We start from the raw sequence: 13,053 nt of genomic DNA on the forward strand, positions 1-13,053 counted from the left end.
AAATTCTGTGAGTCTGGAGCACTGAGATCTGTGAGTTTGAAACACCAAGTTCTGTGAGTCTGGAACACCAAGTTTTATGAGTTTGAAACACCGAGTTTTGGTGAAGGTTTTGCAGCTGAAGGTTCAGTGTGGGCATGCTCTGAATGGATGCTCCAGGCAGGAACCTGACAGGGCAATCTTTAAATGCTCCACAGCCCCCAGACTGAAACTCTGAGCAGGAAAAGGGATGCTCAGTCCAGCCTGGGGTTTGCAGCTGACCAGGGGCACAGCTGGCAGCGGTGGGTGTGGAGTGTGAGGAACGTGAGAGAACATCCTTTTAAAAACACCCAAGTCATTCAGAGTGAAACCCCACTGGCGTGACCCACTGTCCTACAGTTTGATACCCTGGTTGCCTGCAGTCTGAAGTGTATTCAGAGAGCTGACAGGAAGCCCTGTGCAACTCCACCAGGTGTCATCAGTGGAGTATTTTGGGATGTTGCCTTGTCTAACCAATGAGCATGTTTTGTTATATGCTTCCAAAAATTATTTAACAAGAAGTTGTGAATCTTTCTTTTGGAGCCCATTTTCCAATGACAGCTTGCTTTCACAACGTCAGTATCGTGGGATCATTAGGTAGGGACCCTGCAGATAGTTATCCTTTCTGGAAAGCCAAATACTCTTTCTCTTCAGATGGTTCAGAAGAATTCCTGTCAAGCTCACTGTGTGTATTTTTGGTAGAGTTCAGATTTTATTTATCTTGTAATTACTTCCCTTTCAAGCCTCCAGGCTGTAGCAAGGCAGTTCTTTGAGCGTTTTTCTCTCAGAATATGATCTCACCTGTGTGCATTTGCCATGCTGCCCTTTGCTGTGCTTTGCAGAGCCTCCTTCTGAGCAGCTCTGGGCTGGGGCTGCCTGTGGCTGAAGGGAATTTCCTAAATGGCCAAAAGGGGAACATTCCCCGTGTGTGAAGAGCACCTTTGGGCTTGGAGGGAGCCCAGGTGAAGGATGCAGAGAGGACCATTGGTATTATCTGGGGTTTCTGTAGGAAGAATTGGCTGGGAAATCTTGAACAGAAACTTCAATAAACTGGGTATCAAACTACAGGGAGAAGTATAAATTTAGTTTAATTAAAGGCACTAAAATCAGGCAGGGAGATTATGTAGCAAGAACCCTTAATCTGCTGGGAGGGGGCTCTGTTGATGGTGGCAAGCCCAGTTCAGAGATCAGCAGGGGGTGAACGTCTTTGTTTGCTCTCCCCATTTGGATGCCTGTTCAGCTGCTTCTCCTCCTCTGTTTATTTCATTAAAAATATTCATAAAAATGAAACATGGTTCTGTGTACTGCCTGTGGTCCTCATTTGGAACCACATTTTTCATCAGTTTCCAGTGGCTGGTGAAGTCTGATTTTCTCTCCTGTGTCTGTGTCCCATAATAGACCCCAAAAGTAAAAGGCTTTAGGACACTTCCTGATGTGTCTGGATCCATAAATTACCAAAATTCCAGGTTAGTGCTCCTTTCCTTCACCTGAACTTTCCTTTGGTGGAATGTCTCCCATGTCATGAATATTTTCAGTTTCCCCTTCTGTGCATACAGAGCTCTCAACCTGCAGTTACAGCTCTCCCTTATAAATATTTAAATGGCAGCTCAGCTTTCAGACAGAGTGCACCAGTGACAAAGATCAAGCTTTCTGACCTTTTGTTAATTTGCTCAGTGAAATAGGATTCCCGTGGTCTCATTTTTTGTATTTAAGAGAAGAAATTTGCATACAGAGAGGGTGCTGGCTTTTCTAATTTTCGTTGCTAATTTCCTTTTGGTACATTTGTTCTAGTAGATCTCAAAGAAAAACGTCACTGGACAATTTTATCAGTTATGCATGAGAATATGAAAGATAGAATTGAAGAAAAAAAACACTTGGGTTCTTTATCAGGAAATTATAAGAAAAATTTTTACCATAGTGGAAAAAAAAATCAGCAAAAAAGCAAAAGTAGAAATGTGTCCAGAACAATGGAGAAACTTGTTATCCCATGCTGCATTGGAAAGAAATGCAAACTGTTTATGATAATAGTGGAGAGAGAAGCTGGAAAATCCCAATTATTGCTTTGGAAATGAAATGATCTATTCTGGAAAATACAGCACCTGCAGACCCCCAGAAACTGAACTGACAGAAGAGTAAACAATGAAGTGTGTCAATGTAATCACAGATCCACTGGATTTTCAGGAACTGCAAAATGCAAATTGTATCATGGTTTTGTAAACCTTCGCCAAAACATGTGGGTTTCTTTGTATTTGTTATGAGCTTATTGTGGATTTTTCAAAGGAAGGAATGCTTGCAGTTCCTGGAGCAGAGGCTGGGGCCAGCCAAATCCTGGGAATGCTCTGCTGCTGGCCCTATGGCTTTGTTAGCTGCTCTTTGTTTCTTATTTTATATGCAGCCATACATGAATGGACATAGCTATAAAGTTGATTAAAGAAAGGACTTAATTAAGGGTTGTAATTAAACTAGTGGAGGAAATGACAGTGGAATTGAAAATTCAGAATGAGCCTGTGTGATGTAAAGGCTGATGGTGTTGAGGCAGTAATCTGTATGAAATAATTGATTCTGTAGCCATTACTCTTTTCTAATGAGATTAAGGACGAGGTGGCACGGTCTCGCTAATTAATTTGGTTTGTGACTTTGAAATGTGATGTAATGGGACGAAACTGGCGATTGTTTAACACACCAAGAAGCTCTCAAATTGGAAGACAAATATCATCAAAGTAATTCCGTGTTCTCAGCTGTAACAGGGCTGGGGATAATATTTGACTTAACTGAGATGTCAAACCCACATCCTGCATGGTCCAGCCCCAGCACGGGGAGATTCCAGGACAGGGCTCCTCCAGCTGCCTTTTGTCTTTGCATGGAGGCTGCAGGAGAGCTGCTGTGGGCAAATCCTCCCTGGGAGCCTGTGGAGGTCTGAGATCTGCAGCATTTTCTGTGCTCTGGGTGCTGCATGGTGTCACTTCCCTTGGCTGAATCTCTGCCACACTGTCCTGCATTACCACAGTGCAGGTGATGGGTTTGTAGGAACTTTAACCTAAAAAATCCACAGTGCTCCTAATCCAAGGCTCATCTTATTGTTACCTGCTTATACTTAATAGGACAGTAATAAATTGTAATAAATTAATTATAGACAGTAAATAAAAGATGTCAGCTTGGTTAGTATCTGTATTGAATAAGTCTCTGCACCCACCCACACAGTGCAGAGCTGCACAAGTACTGCACATTGTAATATTGCTGATTATTTCACTAATACTGAATATTTATACTCTCATTTATACTCCCATAGAGGCAAAAGGAAAAAGACACGTTAAAAGCAGAGGCAGGTCAGGAAAATCCTTTCAATTTAAGAGGAAAGATTGAAATGTGTTTTGTGCAGGATTTACTGAAGTATCTTGCATTAGAAGCTCAATGTTTAAGCATTGCTTCAGTGGAGTGGTAACTTGCAGTTGTTGGCATTTTGCATTTTGCTGTCCTCTGCAGCCTGGCTGCTGGTGCTGTGATCACCAGGCATTCCTCATGTGCAACCTAGCACCAAAGACAATTGCTGAGTTATTTCTAATGCACAGTTAGAGATCATACAAGATAAGACAGTGACAGCATCTTTCAAATCACTGTTAAATGTTAAAAACAAACTGTGAGTGTGACCTGCCAGGGATTTGGCTCCTCCAGGCTTGGCTGTGCAGCTCATGTCCCACAGAGCTGAGCCCAGAGCCCAGCAGGAGCAGCAGCCTGCCTCTCCAGCTCCTGGCAGGGATTTTCCTAGAAAGACTTGTCAGTTCTTCAGCAAACTCTGCTGGCCTGTGTGTGCTGCAGCAGCGGGCTCTGGGAAGGGTCAGCTCCTCCTGCTGCTCCTGCCACCCGAGACTTTCCCCAGGGAAAGCCCTGTAAGGGGTTATGGCTCTGACAGGACTTTTACCTGCATTTATAGACGCTGCAGGCACCAGAGCTGGACCTTTGTGAAACACTTCCCATTTCTGCAGGGACCTCTTGATCTTTTATACTCAGAGAGCCCTAAGGGAAGGCTGGAATTCCACAGGAATGGTATTAACTCTTTGCAAAGCAACACTTTGACTGCAGATCCTGTGCCGGAATGCCAAGCTGCAGCTGTGAACTTGCATTTTGAAGGCCCGTGCCCATCCAGCATCCCAGTGGCCAGGGACACAATCCTTGCACAAACACCCCCATGGTGTGGCTGTGCTTCGCTGCCTTTGTCTGTCAGGAATGATGCCACATCTCCAAAGCAAGCGGGGGTGACTTGCACTGCACGAAGTGACTCCTCAAAATAGATCTTTCCCCAGCAAAGGCTGTGTCACAGAGCTCTCCAGCAGTCAGCCTGCACCTCGGTGAGTCACCAGACAGGTGCCAGGAGGATTGAATTACGATCCTGTGCAGCTGGCAGAGGCAGCCCTGGTTCTGCTCAGGAAAGTCATGAATTATGAAAGCTGTGAGCTGCAGGCCCCAGCCCAGCAGGTGTGGGAGGATGCAGCCCTTCCTGAGTGATTTCCCCTGTCCCACCAGCACTGCCTTGGTGCTGGCATCGCAGTTAGATTTGTGCTGATGAAGACACCAAACATTATGTAAGTAAAGGCCTTTAAAAGTAGATGGCAATGTGGGGGTAAGGGTGGAAGTGTCTGCCATTAACTCGGTGCAATCTGTTAGACTGCAGCTCTGGTATTTCGCTCGTGCACACGGGATGCAGCTCACATGCCTTGCCATGCTGTGTGTGGAGGGACACCATCCAGAGGTATTTCTAGAATTCCATTCCAGGGAAGAAATAAAGTCCTTGGAAGAACTGATTCATGCTTCTCATCCCCTCCTCTGTTCCATTCTGGGTTTTAGCACAACTCAGAGGGTGCTGTGCTGCCCTTGTGTAGCAAGCAGGGTGATCATTGCAGTTCAGCAGGTGGCTGGGATTGGTGGGACAGGGGGAGGAAGGTCTGTGACCCTGCTGTGCCCCTGGCTGGACAGTCCTGAGCCTCCCCGGGTACCAGAGCAGGGGGAATTCTGAGGAGGGCACTTGGACACCTTTGGCACAGCCACGGGGCATTTCCTTGGCTCAGGGGAGGCACGGAGATGTTTGTGTGGGAGGAGGGGAGGTGGGAGCTGCTGCCCCGGTGGTTTTTGCAGAGAGGACAGGTTCCAGGTGCTGAGTGCTGGTGGAAGGGAGTTATTGCTGTCTCTGAATTCCCTCCCACCCCTCAGTGCAGCTGAAATGAAAACATCTCTGCAAAGCTGGGGGATCACCAGAATTTTATTTACTGAGCTTCATCAGCAGATCTTTCTACTCAGTTTATTTTCTGGTTAGTGAACTGCAGCCCAAATCAAACATTATGGAAAGGTGCCTAACTGCTTCAGAGCCCTAGCTGCAAGACAATTTATTTCCAAAACTTCTCTTCCAGTAGCTCAAACGACTTTGCACTTGGTTATTCTGACCTGAATCCTGCAAAAAGAGGGAAGTGAGGATAGAGCATGTGGTTCAGGGGTGTGAAGACTCAGTGGAAAAGCGAGGACACAGCAAAGTCCTCACAGAAATCAACTGCAAAGGTCCCTCTGTTTTGAAGAAACTTTCCCCCTCGTTCTTGTGTTTCCTGGGGAAGCAGCTTCAAACGCTGCAGGTGGCACTGGAATGGGTTGGCTTGGTGTGAGGGAGGGAAGCTGGCTCTGCCCAGGGCAGAAGGACGTCACTGGATCTCCTCTGGGGCTGTGGAGCTGAGCTGTCACCAGCTGGGATCTGAGCCAGACACCTGGGGGAGTTTCCCCATGGCTGGGATTTCATCTCCCTCAATGGTCCGTGGGCTCCACTGGGTCATTTGCAAATGGTGTTTGATTGCTGGCCAGAACAAAAAATGCTTAGCAGAGCATTAAGTGGCTTTGAGCTATCCCAAGGTGAGGATCCCTCCAGTTTTCTCAGAAACACGTGGACTTCAAAGGAAATTGGCATGAAAATGTAGTGCATTTGAGGGGGTTGTTCCCAAACCTTTCTGAAAATGAAACTGAGAATGTTGTCTTCACTGATTCCATCCAAAAAGGTTTGAAATACCAAATTTAAAGATCCCTATTAAGCTAAAGAGTACTGTGAATTGAGTGGGTGAGACAGCAAAAACCCTCCAGGATTTCTAATGGTGCCTTCTATCAACCTTTGCTGGAAATTTGTTGTTAATATAAAGAGAGATTCTGGCAAACTTGCAGACTGCAATGATAAATACGGGACACAATTTTTCTGCTTCATTCTTTGTCCCTGCATTTCTTAGAGAAGATATTGAGACTGAATTTTTTTCAGTCTCATTTTTTTTCAGACTGATTTTTTTTTCATTTGCCCTGTGAAATTATTTTCTTTCAGCGTACCAGTGATGACACCATGTAAGGCTTATTTTGGAGTTTTTTGTTGGACTTCAGTCTTGTTGCCTGCCATGACAGAAATGTTTATTCAGCAAGGCTGAATTTATTAATTTGTTTTTACTGTATGTAATGGATAATTAACCATCACTTTCCTGCAGCTTTTGGGGGCACATGAGGTGAAGCTCACTGTGTAGTGGGAAGAGCAAGTGCAAATGCAGCTGTAACAAACTGGCCACTGACTTGTTTTCTTTTATCCTGCACAGTTTGGAAATGATCCATCATGCCTGCAGCCTGCAACTTCACAGAAAATATTTGATCAGACCTGGTTTGTAGAAGAGACACAGGTTTCCAAGTCTCATGTCACCACCTTAGATCCAAAGCCTCATCCCTGGCAGCTCTTGGTAAGTCCTGGCTTTGTTCTCACAGTTTGGTGGCAGCTGCTGCATTTGAAGAGTTTTGTTTTGCAGTGCAGGCTGCTGCTTTGGGCTGGCTGTGGGTTTTGTTTGCTGCTTTGGCTTGGTTGTGTATTGTAACTGCAGGTGAACCTGGTGGGCAGAAATGCTGATGTGGGACTCCAGCTCAGAAGCTGAATGATTTCTTTATTATAACTGTGCTATCATACATTAATATACTATTTACAGGAGATACTGAAACTACAAACCTGCTTTTCTAACTCCCATATCTAACTACTCACAACTCCTGACCCTCTCTGAGAGCCCAGCCACAGGTGGGTTGGATTGGATTGGGTTGGATTGGATTGGGTTGGATTGGATTGGATTGGATTGGATTGGGTTGGATTGGATTGGATTGGGTTGGATTGGGTTGGATTGGATTGGATTGGGTTGGATTGGGTTGGATTGGATTGGGTTGGATTGGGTTGGATTGGGTTGGATTGGATTGGATTGGGTTGGATTGGATTGGATTGGGTTGGATTGGGTTGGATTGGATTGGGTTGGATTGGCCACCAGGCTCAAACAATCCTCACCAGAATCCAACCAAGCAATCACCCCAGGGAAACAATTCTCCAAGCACATTCCACATGGGGAAAAACAAGGAGCAGAAATAGAAATTGTTTTCTCTTTCTTCTCTCTGTGCTCCTCTATGAAAAAATCCTGAGAAAGAGAAGAATGTGCTGCCACAGTTGTGGGTTTTGTCTGCATGTGCACAGCTTCAGGGGGTTGGGGGTTTCTGAGGGGGAGCTTTTGGGAGGGTTTAGCTGCACCCCCCTCAAATGTACTCTGCTCTGATTTCCTGAGCTGCTGCACAACCATGGCAGGACTGACATTAACTGCTCCTGTGTGCTTGTGATGCAGCCCAAGCCTGAAATGAGGGTGTAAAGGCCAAGAACGTGCCATAAATAATTCCAGGGCCGAGTTCTGAGTTCAGGTGCATGAATAACAAGTGCAGGGTCCTGGGCACAGCCTGTGGCTCTGACAGCACATCCCACTCTGGTTTGGGGCATCCATCCTGACACTCGACTCTGAATAGCAGCAGATGTTTTCTGGGTGCATTTCTGTGTCTTTGCACATGCTCTGATTTTCAGGCACTTTTTGAATTTAGAGAAGAAACTTCTAGCAGGCTTGGTCAGTTAGCTGGTTCCCATCTCCTGGTGCTGAGCTATGAGGTGTAGTTCATATATCACCTTTGATCTTCAAAGCACTTTGCCACCAGTAACTAACAGAATAATTTAAAGACATTTCGTTTTAAAATACCATTTTTAAACCTTATGTTCTCACTGTTCTTCTTTGTACCTCGCTGAACTGAAAGTAAAGGCTTAAAACTCTGCTTTAAGAGCCTGATGTTTGAAGCTTGAGGTTCTAAATTTGGTTCTGGATTTATCCATTTGAAGGATATGAGTTTGATTGCATCAAAAGTAATTATATTTAATATGACAAGAGAAAAGTGCATAAATGTGATATTTTGAACGGCTGTTAATGCCTTCTTTGCATCTCTGCTTCTGAAAAGAATAATTGCATAGCAGTGATGTGAACTGAATGCTAAGGTCTGGTGAAAGGCATTTCTGGTGAAAAGAGTGGAGTCAGTCTTTTCCTGTTGTGTCAGATTTCCCCCAGCACGAGGCCTTTGGGAAGGAGGGGGCTGTTTGCAGACCCAGGCCCAGCTCCCTTACAAAAACCCACCTGGGGCAAACCTGGGGGATTGCCCTGGTTATTTCCTTCACACAGAGAATTGGTGCCTTCAAGAAGCAAAACATGTCGCAAAGCAAAAAGCCCTGGTTTGGATTTGGGCCTTGAGAGTAGAAGAGAGAAATGGCTGTTTGCAGCAGGCAGGCTTTGAGTCCATCCAGAGCCCATTCTCAGTGCTCTCTGTGCAGGATTTGGGGGAACACATGGAATCCAGGTGGCTGCTGGGCAAAGGGCAAACTGGGCACCCAAACCAGCCTCTATTAAAGCACCAGTTTTGGAGCTTGGACAGCAAGAGAGCCAGAAACTCAGATGCCAGAACTCAAATTTCCCAACAAAATATTAAATAATGTTTCTTTCATACTGTACTTACATTGGGGCTAAATTTGAACCTACTGCTCTCTCCTCTTTAATTTTTAATGAGCGGCTGCAGCTGTATCAATAACAACAACTTTTAGCCATTTCCACTGCAGGTCAGGAAAACCAGGTGCAGTTTTTCCTTCTGGCACTGTGTGTCTGAGCAGGGGTTTTGCTGTGAGAGGAAGAGCCTGTGTGTCAGCAAACCCAACTCCACCTGTGTGTAAACCTGCTCTGTTCCTTCCAGAGCCAGCTTCCCCCGGCCTGCTGCATTCCCTTTCAGAAAACCAAATTTTACCTGTGCAAGAACAGAGCTGCTCCCGCCAGGGCAGGGCTCCTGCTGCTCTCCATGCACAGACAGGGCAGCCCCCAGCCCTGCTGAGCTCCAGCCCTCCGTGGGCACCTGGAGCTGCTTCAGGCTCCTGGGAGAACAGAGTTGGTCTGAAATCCCAGAGTTGGTCTGAAATCCCAGAGTTGGTCTGAAATCCCAGAGTTTGTCTGAAATCCCAGGGTTTCCTGAAATCCCAGGTTTTCTCTGACCTCCCAGGTTTTCTCTGACATCCCAGGTTTCCTGAAATCCCCCTGTGCTCCCTCTGAGCCCCTCTGTGCAGAGCAGGAACCTCTGGGGCTTCCCCCAGGTGCTGCTTTGCTTGCCCAGCTCAGAGCAGGAGGTGTTTAAATTGCTGTGAGGAACAGAACTTGTTCATTGCTTGCTGCTGAGAGGTGGTTTTCAGCCTGCCAGGGATGGTGAGTGTGGATACCAGCACAGTGATAAAAACCAGGAATTCTTCTGCCTGGAATGACTGTGTCTATCCCAGACAGCTGGAAGGGAACTTTCTCTGGGTACCTGTCTTTGTGTGCCCTCTGCACGTGGGAGATGTTTAGCAATGACACCAACAATATCCATGGCCAAAGATGGCATCTGGGCCTTGGAAAACGCTGATGTTGATTAGAATGTATCTGATTTTTTTCTAATTTGGCTTCTCCTTTCAGCATTTTTAACCATTGGGTCCTAGTGAGCTTTACTACTCCATCACCAGTTTTCTCTCTGTATCACTGCAATGACTTGTACAGCTTTCCATTTCTAATGGTATTTTCTAGATCAGCTGTTACCTGTGCAAATGCAGAATTCTGTTTGGAGTTTATTGATACAGTGCCAGCATAATAAAAGCTTTTCTTAGCTGCAGGCTATGGAGGAAACTTCCATCAAAAATAGATCTTAATGGGGTTTTTAAAAGCATTTTTTTCTAATCATATTTCAAGCAGGTCATTACATTCCTGAATGAGTAGAAGCAGGAAAGGATATTTAAAGGCCCAAACAATGAGACATGTCCAGTGTAGGGCTGGATTAAATTAGCAGCCATGAAAGCAGGCTGACCTTTCCTCTTCCTCCCCTAGAACACAATATTCTCACTGCCACTGGTTAAAGAGCTTGTTGGCTCGAAACTGCCCTTGGAGTAGACACTCCTAGTGCCACATCCCACGGCTGTGGCTGCAGGGCAGGGGCAGAGCGAGGGCAGGGCACGAGGGGCAGAGCAGGAGGCTCTGCTGCAGCCTGGGCCCTGCAGAGGGGTCACTGCCACCCGGGGAGGGGCATCTGGGGGTGACACTGTGGCACTGGGACATCCCAGGGGTGACACTGTGGCACGGGGACATCCTGGGGGTGACACTGTGGCACTGGGACATCCCAGGGGTGACACTGTAGCACGGGGACATCCTGGGGGTGACACTGTGGCACTGGGACATCCCAGGGGTGACACTGTGGCATGGAGACATCCCGGGGGTCACTGCCACCCTGGGGGTGACATTCACCCTGGCCATCCTGGGGGTGGCACCCATCCCAGGACATCCCGAGGGTCACACTGTGGGCACTGGGACATCCTGGGGGTCACAGCCACCCTGGGGCACCCTCAGGGCTCAGAGCAGCCCCAGGAGCTGGGCAGGAGCAGGAGCAGGGACAGCAGCAGGAGCTGGTGCTGGGGCTGGAGCAGGGACAGGAGCAGGGACAGGAGCAGGAGCAGGGACAGGGGCTGGAGCAGGAGCTGGTGCTGGTGCAGGGGCAGGGGCTGGAGCAGGAGCTGGAACAGGGACAGGAGCAGGAGCAGGGACAGCAGCAGGAGCTGGGGCTGGTGCTGGGGCTGGGGCTGGGGCTGGAGCAGGGACAGCAGCAGGGACAGGAGCAGGGACAGGAGCAGGGGCAGGGGCTGGAGCAGGGACAGGAGCAGGAGCAGGGACAGCAGCAGGAGCTGGGGCTGGGGCAGGGGCTGGAGCAGGGACAGGAGCAGGAGCAGGGACAGCAGCAGGAGCTGGTGCTGGGGCAGGGGCTGGAGCAGGGACAGGAGCAGGAGCAGGGACAGGAGCAGGGGCAGGGGCTGGAGCAGGGACAGGAGCAGGAGCAGGGACAGGAGCAGGGGCAGGGACAGCAGCTGGGGCTGGGGCTGGGGCTGGAGCAGGGACAGCAGCAGGAGCAGGAGCTGGTGCTGGTGCTGGGGCTGGGGCTGGAGCAGGGACAGGAGCAGGGACAGCAGCAGGGACAGGAGCAGGGACAGGAGCAGGAGCAGGGACAGGAGCAGGGACAGCAGCAGGAGCAGGGACAGGGGCTGGAGCAGAGACAGGAGCAGGGACAGCAGCAGGAGCTGGTGCTGGGGCAGGGGCAGGGGCAGGGGCTGGAGCAGGGCAGAGCAGCCTGCCTTGCCCCACGCACTCCTGCCCTGCCGTGGCTCTGGAATGGACAGGCTCTGCACTGCCCAGCCCTCCGGCTGTGCAGGGTGATGCTGCTGTGAGCCCTGCTGCGGGACAGAGCCCAGCCCTGAGCCTGCTGCTGGCCCCTCCTGCACAGGACGCCTTCCAGCTGTGCACAGCTGCACGCTGGGCTTTGGGCTGTGTGGCTCGGGGTTTGAGACACCCCGGAGTGACCCGGGGTGGCCGAGGAGCCTGAGCAGAGCCCGAGCAGGCTGAGGGCACCAGCGGCTCCTGCGCTCTGCTCCGCGACAGGAGCGGAGCAAAGCAGCCAGTTCCTACCCGAGGGGTCAGGGCCACGCTCAGGGGTGGCACACAGGTCCCCTGGGGCCCTGGCAGTGCTTTCAGTGGCTTTTGTTCTCTGTCCTGCGGACACATCTGACCAGCAGGAGCCAGCGACTCGGTCAGGGCCTCTGCTCCCTTCAGTCAGGCACTTCTGCAGTGGAACCTGAGCTGGGATTCCAGCCCAGAGACAGTGCGTGTGCTTTTTCACATCCTGGCTGCTTTTTCACATGCAGTCTGTATTTTTGTGGCCCTCACCACCCGGTGTTGTGCTGATTGCTCTCTGGAAGGCTCCATCTGCATAAGCCAGGCTTATCTGTTCTCTCTCCTAAATGGGAAGGCTGTTGCCACAGCCCCAGCTTCCCTCCAAATTGCCTCATCAAGTTAATGCCTGCATGAGACAGGAAGGCTGGGGGATCTCAGTCTTATCAGTTACTGCAAAGCAAAAGGCAAGGTGATTTATTACTCCATTTTTCTAAAACACATGATAAGATTAACGTTTTGGTTTGTACTTTTTCCTGCCCTAATTACATTTGTCTCTTGTTTAATCATCTTCAAGACAAAATAGTATGTCTGAGGAGAGAATGTGATTTAATTAACTTTTTTCCTAATGAATCAGACTGCAGAATCTTTCAAGGCTTCTTGTCCAGTACAGTGCTTGGAGGCAAATTATTCAGGTGATACTGAAAAATGTGAATCTTAAACCCCATACAAAAACCTTTAGGCCCAGTGGTGTTGCTGCTGAATTCAGAGGTGGATTATGTGACAGGTTTCTACTTTGACTTGAGACTTAATTTACAAATTATTTAGGGGACTGCTTGACTCCTTTTTGCAGGATGCATGGGGACTTAGATTTTACTTTCAAACAGTGATTACACCAAACCCAGGTGAGGAAAATGCTGGGGAATATCAAAGCTTTCTGCAGTGGGAACACTTGTAACACCTCTGTTCTTCATGGCTCCTGCTCAGGTCCAGAGCTGTCTCTGGCTGCGCTGAGGCTTTCAGAAAATAAATTCTGATTTTTGTAAAGCTTTATATTATGAGACAACTGATTCTTCAGCTTCTGGCTGTGTTCCTATTCTTGAACTGGAGTGAGTCCCTTAGTGCATTTCTAAGGGGTTTTAAGCAGCCTCCACAAGGCTGGGGACTGCATTCACTGCTCTGACAAACGGAGGGG

General features: G+C 48.5%; 1 protein-coding gene across 6 annotated transcripts in view; it reads left to right on the forward strand.

Moving 5' to 3' along the window:
- Nucleotides 1-13,053, forward strand: part of RIMBP2 (RIMS binding protein 2) — a 110,131-nt gene that overhangs the window by 16,846 nt on the left and 80,232 nt on the right. For 4 of the 6 annotated variants that reach the window (XM_053959376.1, XM_053959375.1, XM_053959377.1 and 1 more), the window contains exon 2: nucleotides 6,621-6,758. The gene's annotated coding sequence lies outside the window, so the exon portion shown is untranslated. Of the gene's footprint in view, nucleotides 1-6,620; nucleotides 6,759-13,053 lie in introns of those variants that run through there. The other 2 variants (XM_053959380.1, XM_053959379.1) reach the window with 2 other exon arrangements.

Source organism: Vidua chalybeata, chromosome 18 (genome assembly GCF_026979565.1).
Source record: "Vidua chalybeata isolate OUT-0048 chromosome 18, bVidCha1 merged haplotype, whole genome shotgun sequence".
Lineage (NCBI taxonomy): Eukaryota > Metazoa > Chordata > Aves > Passeriformes > Viduidae > Vidua > Vidua chalybeata.